Raw genomic sequence first — 17,478 nt, forward strand, 5'->3', positions numbered from 1 at the left:
CTCAGCGTCCTTCTCTCTAGTTCCTCTTACCACCTCCCGCTCCCCTCTGCCTGTTCCCTACATGCGCCTCAGGACTCGGCACCCCTTTCCTTCCGCTCTGATGCTCTCCAGGTCGGCCTTGTTCACTCCTCACAGCGGCAGGACCACCTCAGCACTCCAGACTCCCAAATCTGCATTTCCAGGTTCCACTTAGGGGTCTCCACTTGGACCCAGCAGTGCCGCCTCCAAATCCATTCACTCCTCTCCATCCTGCCAGGCCTTGGCCCCTCTGTCGCCGGAGCTGAGCCCTCTTGGCTGTTCCCCACACTGTAACCAGAGCAGGAGTTCCAAGCACCAATCTGAGGATGTCCGTTGCCTACTAAAAATCTTTTCAATAGCTCCCGGTTTTTCCTCTGGATAAAATCGAAATCACTTCACACAACCTCCAGGACTCTGGATACCCTGCTTCCCTCTGTCGCTCTCATGCTTCAGCTGTACAACCTTTTGTCAATCTCTAGGGCCTGCCCTGTGTGAGGACCCCTGCCTGCCCCCTCTGTGACTTTGCGTATGCTGTTCCTTGACTCCTAGGACCCTCTTCCTCCATGCCTCCTCCCTCATCTGCCTGCATGCTTCTCATCCTCTAGGTCTTGGTTTCAATGTCACTTCCAGGCCCATTTTCACCTCTCACCAGCCTGGCTTAGGAACTGGGGCTATAGGCGCCCCAGAAAATCACATGGGCCTCTTTATATCACACTGTGACGCCTATTATGAATACCTGCCTTCTTTCTTTGGTCTCTAACTCCAGGGTAACTCCAGCTTAGATCAGGCCTAATCTTGCTCACTCTGTAACTTTTTTCTTCTTTTTGTCCCGATTTGGTGCTAAGCTTGTTTTCAATTGCATTTTATGTAATTTCTAAAGAAATACGTGTTTAATGCCAGACACTTGAAAAACAAAAGCAGTAAGGAAAAAATTGCACTCACATCTCCAACTGCTGTTAACACAGGGGTCCTTCCTTGCAGGCTTTAATTAACATTTGCTGAACTGTGGAGCTACTTAATTCTTTCCTACAGACATGGATCACACTTGTACATCTCATGTTTGTAGGCTATTTTCTCATCATGGTGAATATCTTTTAGTGTCAGATAACGTTCTTCGTAATTCTGAAAGGTTGTCTAGTCTGCCAGTGTATGGATATATGCAATAGGCTTGTTGGTTCTGCAGTGGGTGCATTTAAAAGCAGAGTCGCCCTGGGTTATAGAGTTAGGTTTCCAGTTTTTCACTATTAACAACACAGTGGTAACCATCTTTGAACATACATATTTATGCTCTGCTGTGATAGCTCTTGTACAGTAAATTACTCAAGACAGAGGTAGTAGTTACATTTTGGGTCTACATGTTTTTAACTCAGGATCCAAATTGCCAAATTGCCCTGAAGAAAGGCTGTCCTAGCTTACACTCCCATCAGCAGGATATGAGAGCTCCTATTTCGCCACACCCTTGAAAAGAATAACAATATGCATTTGGTATCAGCATTCTTTTTTTTTTAATCTTTGCCAATTTGTCTGGAAAACACACACACACATGATTTTAATTTGCGTGTCTCTGATTACCAGTGAGGTTGGCTGTTTCTTCATGTGTTTGTTTTTCTATTTATATCTTTTTTTTTTGTGCATTGCCTGTTCATACCATTTGCCCAGTTTTCAAATAAGGTGGTTTGTTTTTTTTTCCACAAGGTCTAGCACTCTTACATACAATGGATTAAATACCACTCATTTTTCCTACCATACAAGCTGCAAATATTTTTACCAGTTTCTTATTCATATATTACTTTTGTGATTTAAAAAAATATTTGCCTCTTTAACTTTTCTCTCTGATGTTATAAGCTTCTTTAAATGTTCTTGCTGGAGTAACCCTCCAAGTCACACACCCATTAGTCACTCAATTTACAAGTAGAGATGGACAAGTGCTTTAGAGGACGTACTGTGGGGAGACAAGAGAAGACTCAGCTCACACCTTAAGTCTGGAAGCAGCTGGACATCACATCGGGCCAGAGAATGACTCCTGAGAGCCTTACAAGTATCCCTAAGCACCTCCAGCTCTTGGGGCTGAGCTCAACTACCGTGTTTCCCGGAAGATAAGACCTAGCCTGATCATCAGCTCTAATGCATTTTTTGGAGCACACATTAATATAAGACCTGGTATTATATTATGTTATATTATATTATATTATATTTATTATGTTATACCCGGTCTTATATTATATTAAAATACGCCCAGGTCCATTAATTTTTGCTCCAAAAGATGCATTAGAGTTGATGGTCCAGCTAGGTCTTATTTTCGGGGAAACACGGTAAGTACAAAGAAAGAAGCTGCCCATCAGCACAGGGACCCTCATGCATATGAAAGTTCATGGTCCCTTTGGACTCATTCAGCCAATCAAGTGGGTAGGGGGCTGCTCAGAGGGGTTAACTGACCTCCAGTCCAGGACCACCGAGCCAGTAAATGGGGGGCCCAGGACTGGAATCCTGGTCTTCTGGCTCCTGGTCCATGGCCCCAGAGGAAAAGACACACATCACTGAAGGAACAGCTGGGCCTAGACCACAGCCTGGAATTTGGATCTTTTCTACTAACAGAAGTCACAGGGCCTGACACACCTGCCTGGGGACAGGGATCTAGAAAGCTTACCCAAGCCTCACTTCCTCAGGCCACTCTCTCACTGGCTAAGGCCTTAGTAGCAGGATCACCTTGGTCCTTCTTGGAGGCAGATGCTAATCCTGTGTCCTCCTCTGTAAGGACAGTTCCAGCTATCCCCAGCCCCCCAACAGGGCTGTCCCAGCCTCTGAGCCCCTCCGGGAAGCTCAGCACCAACCCACAGCCCAAGGGGAAACTTGGGTTGGTATCTCTCTTCCATATGCACCTTACACCAACAAAAGTTTCTTCCCAAACAACTGGTCACACAAAAGAAAACTCAGAGAGAGGCCAAACATCAAAAGACAGGGCTCCTTTCCCTCCCCCTTGCTTTTGGAGCTGTCAGGGGACATCAAGTGGCAATTGCCCGTGCTCAACCTTCTGCAAAGTATTTTACAGCTTGTTTTCTTTTCTCTTTGTTTTATTTTCTCTGCACAAATGGAAAAATGCACTGGGCAAAGCAGCTCACATCTGGGTCCCTTGGCTCCACACAGAGATGTCACCCAACTCCCAGTCTGTCCCCAGCCCCTGCCTCAGAGAGACACCTTAATCCCTCACGCCTTCCTGTTTATCTCCTGCCTCTCTTGGAGGCAAAAATATTGGGTATTAGTTTCATTATCAGATTTCAAGGCGGGAGGAAAGGGCAGCTTTGTGAGAACAGACAGGTCAGCCTGGGGGAATAAGGGTGGGGGCAGGGGCAGTGTAACTTCTGAGGAACCTGCATAGGCTGTCCTGTGAGACACTGCATCCTGTCCAGGGGTCCCCCAGTCTCCCAGAGAGAGCTGGTCTGGTCTATACCCAGAGCTCTATGCCCCCCTCAGGTGTCATATGGGGATCACGAAGGGTACACCACATGTGGCTGCAGTTCAGACCCAGGGGCATAACATGGGGCAGGAGGGAGGAGGCGAACCCCCCACACACACACTGCCCAACCACAAACCTGACAGGAAATGGGGCCCTAGAGATAGGGTTCTGTTTTCCTCGCCCATCAAAAATGCTTCTAAGTACTATTTTAACATATGCTGGTTACCACCATTTCTTAACCTCTCCCACCAACCTGGAGTCTCCAAGGCCTCACTACTCCCAGGCCAGTTCAATTCAACACACATTTAGGCAATTCAGCTACATGCCATGCCCTGTGCCACAGGCCGTGATGGAGAAAGGGATGGACAACATACTCTGAACTGTCCAGGGCTGCCCTTTTGACAGGGTGGAGGGGCAGATGAGCACTCTCTCGGCAGTAAGCTGTTAGATAAACTGAGACACATGCTTTCCTCAATTGTGTTGGGTCCTAGAGGGCAGGAGCAGGAGCAGTGTACACCCTTATATATGTGCCAGCCTAGAGCAGACCTCAATATGTTTTTGTCGTATAAATGAGAGCAAAGTGAGCAAGTCAGAGAGAAGATGGATGGATGGATGGATGGATGGATGGATGGATGGATGGATGGATGAAGGATGGGTGAGTGGATGGATGAGTAGATGGTTGGGTAGGTGGATGGATGGGTGGGTAAGTGGGTGGGTAGATGGATGGGGGGTGGGTAACGGGTGGGTGGATGGATGGCCTTGTGATATATGTGACATTTCTTTTATTGTTGCTTTGAAGTACTTAACCCCTTGATTTTAGCTTCTGTCTGTTCAAGTAACTGCAGTATTTTAAGGAGAAGAACCCACATCTAGCCCTGGATTCCTCCCAAGACCCGGAGGAGGGCTTGCACACAATAGGGAGTGAATCTGCATCCATTAATTTGATGAGTTTACCAAACACAGGTGTTGGCCCTCTCCCAGAAGACCCTGATGAACTCACTTCCAATCCCACCAGGGCCATCCCAAGCCCAGAAAGAATCCAGTGGACACAGTTATGGCATATACTGGTCCTTCGCTCAAGAAGTCTTGCCCTGGCTTCCCCAAACTTCCTGTGACTCAGGGTCTCTCAGTGGAACAGGAAGGCCATTGGCGATGGGCCTTCTCAGAGGCTCTGTGCTTGGCCCAGGGCCCTCCCTGCCCTTCCAGCACACAGGCTCACGCCAAACATTCTTCCCTCCCTTCCAGGGCAATTCTTTTGAGAAGGTTGCCCCATGTTATTCCTGCAGCATAACAGGGAATTTGGGACTGACATAGTTGTAGTTGAACTGTCCAAAATAACTGGCCCATGTATGCATATCTGCAGGCTGAGGGCTTCGTATGCAAGAAACCAGACCCCAGCCCTGGGCTTCCAGTGCACCGTGATTAGCAACCCACTCTCAGACCTGCCATGATTAGCAACCCACTCCCATGCGTTTAGGCCACAGGGGCAGGTTGGGGCATGATGAGGGGTTGGGGGGCGGGTGCTGCTTTTCTCACCAGCTCCGTTGCTAATTTTATCTGTGGCTGCTGGGTAAGGACCATGAGGCTACTCACCACACACAGTGTTCACAACTTCTGGGTGGGGGTGGGGTGGGGATTAGAGTAGTGGTCCTCAACTGGGGGTGATTTTGCTCCCCAGCGGACATTTGGCAATGTCTAGAGATACTTTCAGTTATCACAACTGGGGAGGGAGATACTACGGGGCCTTGGGGATAGAGATGGGGACACCACTAACCATGCACAGAACAGCCCCCCACAACAGACTCATCAAGCCCAATATGTCAACAGTGCCATGTTTGAGAAACCCTGGGTTAGAGAGATTGTGACTTCCCCACCCCCAGAGTATGTGAATTTTTATACCCGTCACTGCTGTCTAACATGCTGTTCTCTAAGTGCAAGCCCTGCAGCTTGACTGCTGCCCAGAGAGTGAACGATGTTCTCAACTTCAACAAATGTTGACTGAAGCCTTTAAAGGACCAGTTGCTGGTATGAGTACAGGCCAACAACACAGAGAGAGACCTGCCCTCAGGGAGTTTCTGCTTCAAGAGGCCAGGTGGATAGTACTCTAGTACCACACAACAGATCCCGAATTTCCACCTGTGCTGAGTGCTATTGGGATTGACAGTCCGGAGACCATTCTTCTGGGCTCTACTGGGGACATGGTAGAGAGGACGGGGCTTGACAAGAGCATCCGAGCAAACACAGAATAGTCTCATCAGCACTGTTCCAACTGCAACGTGCTAGGGGTCACCCCGGCATCAGGTTCAAATGTAGATTCTGATTCAGGTGGTCTGGCCTGGGGCCTGAAAGTCTGCATTTCCAACAGGCACCCAGGTGATGTTACTGCCGCTGGTTGGGAGACCAGTATAGGTTGGTGGAGCTGGAACTAAATGGAAAAGAAATCAGTCGGAATATAAGGTACTCTCTGCAGAAAGAATCCCCAGGAAGGTAAAGGGGAGCGTTTATAGTGGGGAGTGTGCGATGGAGCGGTGGGCAGTGGTCTGGTTTTAAAAGAAACGTCTCGTTAAATGATTGTGGCAGAATAATAAAGTTATTTGAGAGTTATTTTTGAGAGTTTGAGGTAGTTTGTATTTCCTTTTATTTATTACTTTGTTACTCTATTTGGTATATTATACCATTTATTTAGAAATTGTTTGACTCTTATTTATAAATTTTAAGTATTCTGCCCCCAGTGGTGTCTTCTCTGAGCCCAATTTTCAGCTTCTCCTAAAATGATCAGACTGAAAAGTCTCTGCTCCCCACTCCCCATGTGCTCCTGCCAGCACTGGGGGAACACTCTGAGCTGGGCTCTCAAAAGGCTCCTTTTGGGAAAGGGGCTGAGGCAGGACGGGCCCAAGCACTTCCAGGGCCTAGCCCCTTTCGTGTCTACAGGTGAGTTGGGCATAAGGGAAACGATCATACATGTGGATAAATCTGCAAAATAATCAAAGCCCAGACTGTAGGTTTCACTTTACTAACGGCAAATCTGGTAGCTCGTGGATGTATTTATTCATTCAACAAATATTTACTGAGCACTAGGCAAGATGCTGGGGACATAATAGTGAGCAGGACAGATGTGGTCCCTGCAGTCTTGGAGATACTTGCTGTGATAAAAGTCTGGTTCATGCTGCTGCATGAACCAAGGTCCACCCCCACCGGCAACCCCAAACGCAGGGCTTAAAGCTTGTCACTGGAGACATCAGCTGGCCAGACACACTGTAGTGGTGACCAGGCAGAGTGAACCAAAGAGACTGGGCAACGGCTAAGAGACGAGAAGCATCACACAGGAGTAGTTTGGTTCCAGTCAAGGCTCTAGGGTTTGCAATCATTGGCAGTGTGCCTGTATCAATTTTAATTTTAAATAAACGATTGAAAAGCATCACCTAGACATGGCTAGGAGAACTGGACAACTTGTTTGTCTGAAAGGATAGAGTCCATAGTCCATACTGGATGTGACAGAGTCCCGGTGAGGTTAAGATGTTCTATGGGACGCTTGGGAGGTCCCAGAGAATACATGAAGGAAGGTGTGACACCTCAAGACATGACATGGGGCCACCCGTGATATCCCCAACAGGACATGCTTCTGCAGGACTGCTCATCTGTTTCTTCATCATTAATGGAGGCCCTTCGACATGTCAGACTCTGAGTCAGGAAGCACCTCTGCACTTTGCTCACTCAAAACTTTGTCCCCAATCTTCCTGCTCTCAGTTTTTCAAATAGCCACTAACTCCCAAGACCCCAACACTTAATGGTTCTTAAAGTCGGGTACCTGGAATCACTGGAATTGCCTATCAAGTCACAGAGAGCGGAGCCTTAACCCCAGAAGTCTCTGATCAGTAGATTGTAAGTGGGGCATGAGAATCTGCACTGCTAACAATTCCCAAGTAAGGTGAAATTGCCCGTCCGAGGGCCACACTTTGAGAACCACTGGTAATGATAACCACTGACAATGCAGAGGAGAAAAAAGATGTCTGAGGACAAGTGAGAACCCATACGTGATGTAGTTACTATTAAGTAAAATCAAACGGTACACAACTGATACAACAGCAAAAGGCAGCAAAGATGAGAGGAGAGAGAGGCGGGCCTGATTTGGGAGAGCTGGGGCTGGACGTTAGTCCTGTTCCTGCACCTCACCCACGTGTGTGACCCTGGAAAGCCCATGTGGCCTCCCTGAGCCTCCATGTTCTCATCTGAAAAATGAGGACATTGGGTCTAATGATCTCTGAGTTCTATTCTGGCTCTAAAAGTCTATGGCTGCAGGACACCAAAACTCCTGGGAGGTAAGGGGCAGATTCGTGTCAGGAGGAAACTTCCAGACGGTACCTGAGAGTTCAGGAGGGGAGAGTTCCAGGTGTGAACATGCCATAGGGGAGGGAGTACACAGGCAGGTGGGCCCAGCAGTAAGACCACCCCCAGCTGGGGTAGATCAGTGATGGGGCATGATGATACCGGGGCCCTGAGGGGACATCCTGCAATCTTCCACACCCTCAAGGTGGAGGTGATGGGGGCCTTCAGCAGGGGAACAGCCTCAGAAGGGGGGTGGTGGACAGGACTGGTGACCACCTAGGTCTTCCAGAAGGAGAGGGTGTGGCAAGGATACTCTCCAGGGTCCTGGGCAGAGGAAACCATTCTGAGAAAAAAAGTAGTCCCCTTTGGGGGCATATGGAGGGCCCATGGGGGGAGCTTGGTGAGAGGATTTCCAGGAGGGCAGTTAGCAAACGGGAACTTCCCCAATGGACCTGGAAGCCACTGAAGCTAACTTCTCAAAGTGGGGAGCCCACCGACCTCTCTCAAAGTCTCTCTGACAGCACTTCCTCTTGGGAAACAGAGGCCTGCAAAGCCACAACATTGTTTTTAAAAACTCCAACTTGAACACAAAATCCCTGACCCCCGACCTGTACTTTATCTCTGATATCAGAAACAGAATCGACATGAGGTGGATCAAGGTGATAGGAAAAATGGGGGGAAAAACAACTGGGAAATGCTTTGGAAACCCAGTCTGGGGTGTCAGTCAAGGAGGCTGGAGTTCCCTTGGTCAAGGCGGGCTTTAGATGGTTTCGGATAAAGTCCCGGGAGATAAGTGGCCTGTGTTTGTCGAGGGCTTAGAGAGCTTTAGCCGAGTCTGCACACAAAGAGACCCTCTGTCAACAGTCCTTCAGGCCACTAATAGGGCTGAACAAACACTAGGGTAACAAGCTCTTCACACCTGTGGGGCTTGGGAAAAGCAGGGCCCCTTTGTCAGGATGTCAGACAAAAGAGCTGGTGGGAAGCCATTGCCCAACCCAGCCAGAACCTCGGGCTTCTGGAGAAGGGACTGGGGGCAGGAGGATAAATCTGAGGTCTGTGAGGCTTGCTTCCTACAAGCAGACATGTGGACTCCAACGGGGTTGGGAGACTGGCTGACTGGCGAACAGACTGGAGAGGGCATTCATGGGGCTGGCATCAGGGGCCACAGGCAGGGCTGAGGGCACCGGGGAGAGGCTCATCTCCCAAAGCACAGCCACAGGAGCAGGCTGGTGGCTTTCTTTCTTTCGCGCTGTGTGGGGCGACCAGCCCCTCCCCAGTTGACTGTGCAGGGCCATCCCCCAAATCAGCTTGACCTCACCATCATATTTTCCACTGACTTTTCTTCTCTGTAAACATCTTAGCCTTTTCTTTCCCCTGCCCTTTTTTGGTGGCTGCGCCTCCTCCCGAAGACTTTGAAACAATCCCCTCCTAACATCTCCCAGGCCTTTCACTGCTAAGGAAAAACTCAGGGCTCCTGCTGCACAAACATCCTCCTCTTTGCCTGACGTGTAGGCCCCTCTCAGCGGAGGAAATGCCGCGGAGGCTTTGGTAAGCCCGGAGCAGTCTTCATTTCTTTGTCTGCAGCATAGCTCCTCAGATCCTCCCTTCGCAAAGCCCCACCCCAGACGGCCAGACAGAGGGTGGGCCTGGCCTTGTCACCTCCCTCAGGGATTTCAGCCATGGCCCACTGTGTGGCATTCCCAACACCAATTGGCCCTCTGCCTCAAATCCCTCTTCAAACACTCCTCTCATCTTGTCACTGCCCTGTTCCGGAACTTTCCGTGGCTGTCCACTGACTGACTACTAGGTGTAAACTCTCTTGCCCTCAAGGGTATTGGTTTGAAAAACAGATGTCCAGCCACAAGGGTCTTGTTTCCCCCTTAGGACAGGATCTTGTATGAACACCCACACTCTATTCCCCTCCACACCCAGTATCAAACAGGAAGGACATGTTGTCCTCCAAGGGCAGAAACAGGCTCTTGGGGCGGGTGCGGGCTTCCAAGGTTTCCTAGTTTACCCTCTTGTCATGGAAGAGATGAGAAAAATGAGGCCCCAACAGGCAAATCGACCTTGCCAAAGACCTGGAACTAGTTAGGGAGTACTCCTAACTCGGGGCTCTTTCCAGACCTCCTGCACGGTGAGGGTGGCACGGCCATAGGCAGAAAGAAGCTTGATAAACCCCCGTGGCTGCTGGAATTCATTTCTGAAGGCTGAGAATTTTCCAAGTAGAAGAGGTTGTCTGAGCAAAGCTGCCCCCCGCAGCTTGGGTTGCCACGAACTCCTTTGCCTTGTGGCTCGTCCACCCTGCCCAGATGCCTGCCTGGCAGCACAGGGCTTCCTTCCAACCCTTTTCCCCAGAGGTGGTGCACACACTCCCTGTGCTTTATTAAATGGACATATGAGGGCTGATTTGCCAGCCGCGCTGGCCAAGCCTGGCCCCTGGCTCCCTGGAGTCATTTCCCATATGTAATGGGTCCATCACCGAGTCTGGCACATGCCAGGCTGGAGATGCAAGGTGGACTCCAGTGGTAGTGGGAGAGGCTGGTGGTGCGGGAGGTGTAATGACTTGCAGTCAATTTTGTTCCCGACACCGGGCAGGAAAGCATGCAATTCCCAGGACACCTTTCCCACTCCCTTCACCACTGTCCCACAGGTAGTGCCCCTCTGCACTTGACCAGTTATTTAATTCAATTCTTCAGTTAATCCTGACTTGGGCTTTCAGCTCAGAGACCAACCGAACCTGCAGCCTAGACTGCTCCAGAAATACAACACCGCACACAGGGCCACGTGAGCCCAATAGTTCAAGGTTCTTGCTCATGAATGGGGACAAGCTGCAACCAGGGGCCCCTGGGCTATTCCAGGCCAACACTAATGTGCCTTCTCATTTTCCTAATTCATTCGCCAACTAGGGCTGCCAGACTTAGCAATTAAAAAAATAGGAGGCCCACTTATATTGGAATTTCAACAAATACTTCTTAGTAAAAGTATGTCCAAGTGTAGCTATCTCTTTCCAGACGTGTGCTTCCCCTTCCAGACGTGTGCTTTGCCTAAGATGTGTGACTTTACATGACAGTTTTTAATCAAAGGCAACTGAGCTTCTCAGCACACGAGAGTCCCAGAAAAGGTTAAGAGGCCCCTCAATTCAAGAGGACCAGCAGGAAAGAGGCCTGTCAGGCCCTTCTGAACCCCGAGGGTTATCTAAGTCTTCATTTCCTTTTTGGTCAGTGCCTTCTCATCCTTCCTTAATCACTTCCCTTTCTCCATCTGCTAAAGAGAGCATGTGGAGACGTGAGAGAAGGGAAAGACCCTGCCCATCCAATGACCCAAAAAGTGTTCTCCTGACTGCTGACACCATCAGTAAGGAGCAGACAGGCCTCCTCACTGCCCCCACCGGGGTCTCAAGGGGCCCCACTATTACCTAGAATGCCTCCATTCTACATGCAAAGATCCCCATTTGGAATCACGCTGCTGTTTAGGGAGAAACAGGAGGATGAAGGTAATTAGGATCAGAATGGCCCAAAATCTTTACCCCCAAAAAGCCATTTTCATCAGGACATGCTTCGTGGTGGAACTGATCAAACTTTAAACCCCAATTCTGAATCCAGTTATTTTCATCAAAGTAGTAGGTAACATTTATTTAGATACCAGTAAAGTGTGTATGACTTTACAATTAAAAATTTTAATTAAACATCATCATATCACTGAAGAATGTGGGTAGCCTGCCACAGAATTAAGAAAGTGACAGGAAAAGGAAGATTGTAGCTGACCAAGAACAAAACGGGCCACCCCTGAGAGAGTGATCTTGTCATTCCTGGAGGCATTCAAGCAGAGAGACACAGTACAGAAATTCCAGCTCTGAGGAACTAGACTGATAAAAGTCCTTCCAACTCATACAGCTTTCTACCTCTGGGCTGGGAGACCATTCCAGGTTTCAGGCTAGGACTGGCCTTGTTACTATCTTATACATGAGTTAGTGGAAGGGGAGTCTTCAAAAGTCTTCCAGTCTATAAATGATCCTCAGTCCTTGGGGTAGGAACTATGTATGTAGGAAGAAAACAGAGGAAGAACTTCCCTGTGGGCAAATGTGGGGGATTCATTTGCAGAAAACAAACCAAATGGTCCTTCTGGAGCCTTGTTCTAAGTTATCAGCTACAGCTAGGGAACCCAGCCTAGAGACGACAGTCACCACTTCCTCCCCGGGAAGAGTCAGTGCTGCGACAGCTCCAATAGCCATGGCTTAGCTACAAAACCAGCCAGTCTTCTGAGGTTTCAAAGGCTTTAGGGCAGAAGAATCTTTTGCCAAAATGCACCAGTACAGCTTTATGCTGAGGGACCTCTGGGGGCTCTAAGAAAGGGAAGACAGAAAACAAATGTCCGGAGACGGCCTGAAGGATGAGGTGGGCAAGCGGTGGGGAACAGAGGGCGAAGGCGGAAGGTGAGGGCAGTACGGAAAGATGGAATAGCTTATACCTGGCCATCTGGACCCACTTTGACACCATAACAGTGACCGGTGACTTGCCTCGAGTCTTCACTGTGCAGGCGCCGAGGTGAGCAGCAGACACCCACGATTACATTTACTCGGCTTCAGAACCTCCCCCTGAAGCAGGGATCACTGCCATCCCACCTTAAACCTTCCTAAGCTGCTCCCCCATCACTTCCTCAGTTTCCCCATCATGAAGCACACAACATTGCCCTCAAGGTAAGCCATGGAGATAAGTGAGGGGTGTGTGTGAAAGGGTGCCCCTGGAGGCCTCCCAAGGGGGGCTCCCAACCCTCGACAACTGAAGCTCCCCAACCCGTGACTTCAGAAACACAATCTCCTAGCCGGCTTCCTCTCCACGGGAGGCACAGATGGAAAACTAGTACAAACACATTTGTTCTTCTAAATACCCCACACTGTACAGTTTTATGTTCTTCTCATCAAAGGAAGCCATAAAATTAAAACATGGAGGCACTAGGGACCTACTTTTATATATTTTATCCACCCAACATTCTCACGCCAAGCCCATTTTACAGGTGAGGACGGCAAGGCCGCGGGCTGAGTTCACACAGCTCGCAAAGGGTCACTGGAACTGGAACCCTCCCTGCTCGGCGATGGCTCAGAATCCTTGCACCTCCTTTCTCACCTGGAAACGGTGGGGGTTAGCCCTCCCCCCTGGACGGCCACCAGTGACTTGGTTGACTGTGAAACCAGAATAGAACCATTTAAGGCACAAACTACTTCCCCATCAGGGCCACGCAGGGGTTGTTTTATGACAATAGCTCCCCTCAGGTAAAGTCCTTGGAAATGTCTTTTCTTGCCCTAAAATTAGGGGCTTTGGGAACCAGACAGGTTCCTTGTACAAGTTGGGGGGGGGACCCACATGTGAACGTCCCACAAGTCTTGGCCCTGGTGCTTCTGGCTGCTTTGAATTTGGCTAATTCCCCGGGCGTCCTCTGTAATTCCACAATAATGTGGCTTTAATTGTCCCCAAAGCGGGCCATTCTTCCTTTATTGTGCAGTAAATTTCCCTCCAGAGTTCAAATTTCATGCGCCTGCCCAACCCAGGGAGCAAGCAGCCGGGCCAGGCACCACTGTTCACATGGTCGGCCTCTCGTCCTGGCCAGCCAGCCCCTTCTCCTCCTTGGGCCCAGAGCTCGGACCTCAAGATGGCGCAGGGCGGAGGTCAGGGCCCCCAGAGGCCAGGCACACTGGGAAGGAGGCAAGGACACTGGCCTGTGGTTCTGTCTGGAAAATGAATTAACAAATGCAAACAAGCTGTAACAACGGGATTCATTAGGCCAAGTGTGGACTTGGTTTTATCCATTTGTTGGTCTGTTTTATCAGCAGACGCCACTGAGGCAGGAGCACGAGATATCAAAAGGGGGCTCCAGAATCTGTTTAAATCTTCCACCTGTATGACCTGAGCCAGGTCATTTGACCTCTCTAGGCCTATAAAGAAAGAGTAATTACAAGCAGCCCTTTATCAGATGAGATAAGACTAGTATAACAGTGCAGAGGGTAAGCCTGGAGCTGGATGCAGGAGTTCAATCTAGTCTGTCACACTAGCTCAGTGAACCTGACCTTGGGCGTGTCTGTTAACCTCTCTGTGCCTTACTTTCCTTATCTGGAAATGAGACAATAATGGTGCCCATCTGTTAACATTAACAGCAGCTGACACAGACGACCAGTAACTGAAGTTACTATTATCATTCTGACAACACAGTTCCAGGCATCTGAAGAAGGTCTCCTGGCTGCAAGGATGAGATGGTCTGTGCCCTGGATAGCTTCCTCACGGGGAGACAGACACAAAAGCAGAGAGCAATCCACTCAGGATTCTTGGCCAGGGGAATATTAGGGGAGACCCTTAACCCCCACAGTCCTCCATCCCTGGGGAAGCAAGGCCAGCCCTCGTGGTTTAAGATGTGACTCTTCTAGCATTCACCTGACTCGGTTTGTGCCCAGAGTTTTAAGGGATTCTCATGGTGACCATCTTTCCTTTCCAGAACCTGAACCATCTAGAACAGAGTCGAGAATAGTACAGAAGGGAAAAAAGTCTCAGCAGCCCGAATAGAGGTCAACAGTTTTCACCACTAAGATTGATGCTATTTATCCCCAGAAGGGGCCATCTCCACATTCTCCTTACTCTGTTTCCATGGAATTCTAACACAGCAAAAAGGGGGAGCTGAAGTATGATCTTAGGTAGAAAACAGAACAAGAGGCAAGGTAAGAACTAAATACAGCATGAAATGTGAGGGTAGCAAAGAGGGGGAAGCCCCCCAGAACACCTCAGCAGGGCTTCTGCTGTGGGGAACTAAAGTAACTGCTAAGCACAGAGTTGTGAAACCCATAGAGTCTCAGAGATGACCCTTACGGAAGAAAACGGAGCCTCCAGGGGATCTCTTCCCCCATCTAAAGGTCAGGCCTGTCCATCTCCCCCTGTCACCTGGCCACACCTCTGATTTCTCTCCACTCCTCACCCTACCATAATCTTGGGGCAAACCAGCATCCACTCGAACAAGTAAGTCAATGCCCAGGGCCCTTGGGTCTGTGATCCCTTTCTCACCATGCCCTTTTCCTCTCTCCTCTGCTCCCATCCAGACAGCCAGCCCATCTGGAGAAGTCACACCACAGGGCAGATAAACTTCCATGAGTCCATGGCCACAGAGAATCTCTCCAGCCACACTTTACTCCGTCATCACCTTCAGGTCTTAGCTCAGTTGTCCCTTCTCAGTGAGGCCTCCTCTGAACATCCTACTTATAAACTCCCACCACAGCCCTCCCACACCCCTTTCCTCTGTTTAAGTTTTCTCTGTAGCACGTCATCTTACAGCATACGCATACTTTACATACTGATTTTGCTTATTATATTATAGCATATAATACTTTACATACTCATTTATTTACTAGGCTTTTCTCATCTAGAATGTAAGCTCCATGAGGGCAAGGACTTTTCTGGGATGTTTTGTTTACTGATATACCCTCAAAGCCTACACCACAGTGCCTGGTACACAGCAGGTACATGAATGTATGAATGAATGGGTCCTTAAGACTTGTCAACTCTCCTACTCCCTGGAATGATTCCCTATTTCAAATACTCCCCACCCTCTTTAAACCTCCAGCCCCTACCATCTCCCTCCTCATCTCCACAATTGCAGTTTTTGGCCTCACCTATTTTTCAGAGGAAATGGAAGCCAAGAGCTCCTACAACCAGCCGCTCCCAACCTTGAAGCCTCCTTCATTAGGCCCAGCACTCTGCTTCCTCCCGCTGTGCAGAGCCAGTCCCCCCACTGTGGCTTGGACTTATCCCCTCTGCCTGTTCAGGAAAAATACACCATCACCTATCCCTTCTCCCTCAGGTACCCAGCCTCTCCCTTTTGTTCCCCTTCACCCTCTCATTCTACTTGCAGTTTTGCACAAATTGCTCCCCTCTCTAAAAGCCCTCCCTCCATCCCACATCTCCCCCCAGCCACCCTTTCTCCTGGCCTCCCAGCTCAGCTTCTCCATGGCCTCACCTCCAGCCTTCTTTGTCCCATTATTCCATCAGAACACCCATGCTAAGGCCACCCACAACCCCGATACTGCAAATCCAATCAACGTTTCCATCTCCCCTATTAGACACCTCAGCAGTTTTGACAGTGTTTGCCACATCTCCTCGGCAGTCCTCTCTTCCTTTGATGTTCACAGCAGTATACGCGCCTGGTTTTTCTCCCATGGCCCTGTCTACCTTCCATGCCTGCCCTTAATCAAAGCTGGAGTTCTTCCAGGAGAACTTGGGCCTTCTCTCCTCTCACTTGACTCTCTCCTTTGATAATATCACCCAATTCAATTATCATCTTCTTGGGGAGAAATGACTCCCAGATTGATATCTCTGGTCCAGAAATCTTCTTTGAGCTTCTGACACGTGTATCCAACTGCCTGCCCCACATCTCAGATCTCTCAAATGCACTTCAAACTTAACATGGTGCAAGATCAAAGTCATGACAATCCCTCCCAAATCCAGTTGGCTTCCAGGACACGATGCTTTCATCTACCCACAAGTGCATGCTGGAAATGTACTAGTCACATTTGTCACCTCCCACTTCCTCAACCCTATTATCTAATCCATCACCAAGTCCTATTTACTTTTAAATTCCAAAATCTCTCCCATATCCCATTACATCTTTCTCTAGTCCAAGCCCACATCATCCTTGACGTGCACAGGGGTCATGAATTTGGGTTTTAAACCCATCCAAGAGCTGCCTCATGGTTATGAATTCTCCAGAAACCATCTTTTCCCTTCCATCCAGTGACAAGGTCAAAACAGGCTGGTCTCCTCACTCTCCCCTCTACTCAACAGGTCTATTTCTCGTGGGCCTTTACACTGAGAGTGTAGTGCGTTAGGGTCTAAGCTTTCTGTGGACATCTGTTAGACTTCCTACCTTTATCTCTGGCCCTGAGTCCCACAGAGCTGAAGCTCCAGGTCACAAGTGTTTGACAGGTACCCTTACATCCAAATCTAGTCCCGTTCTTGCTCATCTCCATAATTCTCCTTTTCATTTTGTGGTCTTCAACAGACGCCTTTACTCTCTTGCCAGCACAGTGGTGCATTATTATCATTATTTTTTTTTAAGTTTCTGGTTTTGTTCATTTTTCAAATTTAATTCTATCGTTTGTTTCCATTGTCTTCAGAGGCAGGCTATCCATTCTGCCATACTGCCAGAAGTGGGACTGCAGACATTCAGCTGGACGCCATGCCACCATAAGTGCAGAACTCCAGCTCTTTATTATGGTCCATGGCAATGACCTCCCTTTCCCGTGAACCATCACATGAAGAGCCTACACTATCAGACAATTCTTTAAGTAAGCAGCATGCGGCTCTCCTAGACTGCCTGCTACTATGGTGTACATATGTTGGCTTCAATTCTCCAGTGGGGCCAGCGCTTAACAAACTGAAGGTAATAACCCTTTAACAAATCATAAGATCAGTTTAGTGAGTTGTGGCACAGCATTAAAAAAAAAAAGGAAGCAAACAGAAAATATCAGGGTGGATCACACATTCGTTAAACTTTTATTTTGGATGGACGGATAGATGGACAGACGGATGGACAGACAGATAGACAGACAGATGTACTAGGTCATGATTCATAATGGTAAATATATTTTCACTGTGTGTCATGGTCCAAAAATGTTTAATTTAAATTCCACTGAATGTGGTTAT

At 48.8% G+C, this 17,478-nt stretch overlaps 1 protein-coding gene across 2 annotated transcripts in view; it reads right to left on the reverse strand.

The window, feature by feature from the left end:
* Positions 1–17,478, reverse strand: part of NTN1 (netrin 1) — a 178,252-nt gene that overhangs the window by 65,388 nt on the left and 95,386 nt on the right. The window lies entirely within an intron of this gene.

The sequence above is a fragment of the Rhinolophus hipposideros genome (assembly GCF_964194185.1).
Source record: "Rhinolophus hipposideros genome assembly, chromosome: 20".
NCBI lineage: Eukaryota > Metazoa > Chordata > Mammalia > Chiroptera > Rhinolophidae > Rhinolophus > Rhinolophus hipposideros.